At 52.6% G+C, this 892-nt stretch overlaps 1 non-coding gene across 1 annotated transcript; it reads left to right on the top strand.

Moving 5' to 3' along the window:
* The first annotated feature begins 502 nt into the window (after positions 1-502).
* Positions 503-577, top strand: Trnas-cga. The gene has a single exon. It is a non-coding gene; the product is annotated as a tRNA-Ser (tRNA).
* The last annotated feature ends 315 nt before the right edge of the window (positions 578-892 follow it).

Raw genomic sequence — 892 nt, 5'->3', positions numbered from 1 at the left:
AGATTAAAACTGTGTGCCCGACCGAGACTCGAACTCGGGACCTTTGCCTTTCGCGGGCAAGTGCTCTACCAACTGAGCTACCGAAGCACGACTCACGCCCGGTACTCACAGGAGTGCTAGTTCTGCAAGGATCGCAGGAGAGCTTCTGTAAAGTTTGGAAGGTAGGAGACGAGGTACTGGCAGAAGTAAAGCTGTGAGTACCGGGCGTGAGTCGTGCTTCGGTAGCTCAGTTGGTAGAGCACTTGCCCGCGAAAGGCAAAGGTCCCGAGTTCGAGTCTCGGTCGGGCACACATTTTTAATCTGCCAGGAAGTTTCATATCAGCGCACACTCCGCTGCAGAGTGAAAATCTCATTCTGGAAACATCCCCCAGGCTGTGGCTAAGCCATGTCTCCGCAATATCCTTTCTTTCAGGAGTGCTAGTTCTGCAAGGATCGCAGGAGAGCTTCTGTAAAGTTTGGAAGGTAGGAGACGAGGTACTGGCAGAAGTAAAGCTGTGAGTCGTGCTTCGGTAGCTCAGTTGGTAGAGCATTTGCCCGCGAAAGGCAAAGGTCCCGAGTTCGAGTCTCGGTCGGGCACACAGTTTTAATCTGCCAGGAAGTTTCATATCAGCGCACACTCCGCTGCAGAGTGAAAATCTCATTCTGGAAACATCCCCCAGGCTGTGGCTAAGCCATGTCTCCGCAATATCCTTTCTTTCAGGAGTGCTAGTTCTGCAAGGATCGCAGGAGAGCTTCTGTAAAGTTTGGAAGGTAGGAGACGAGGTACTGGCAGAAGTAAAGCTGTGAGTACCGGGCGTGAGTCGTGCTTCGGTAGCTCAGTTGGTAGAGCACTTGCCCGCGAAAGGCAAAGGTCCCGAGTTCGAGTCTCGGTCGGGCACACAGTTTTAATCTG

Source organism: Schistocerca piceifrons, chromosome 2 (assembly GCF_021461385.2).
Source record: "Schistocerca piceifrons isolate TAMUIC-IGC-003096 chromosome 2, iqSchPice1.1, whole genome shotgun sequence".
In the NCBI taxonomy this organism is placed as follows: Eukaryota; Metazoa; Arthropoda; class Insecta; order Orthoptera; family Acrididae; genus Schistocerca; species Schistocerca piceifrons.
This window is presented reverse-complemented; position numbering and strand designations above follow the sequence as displayed.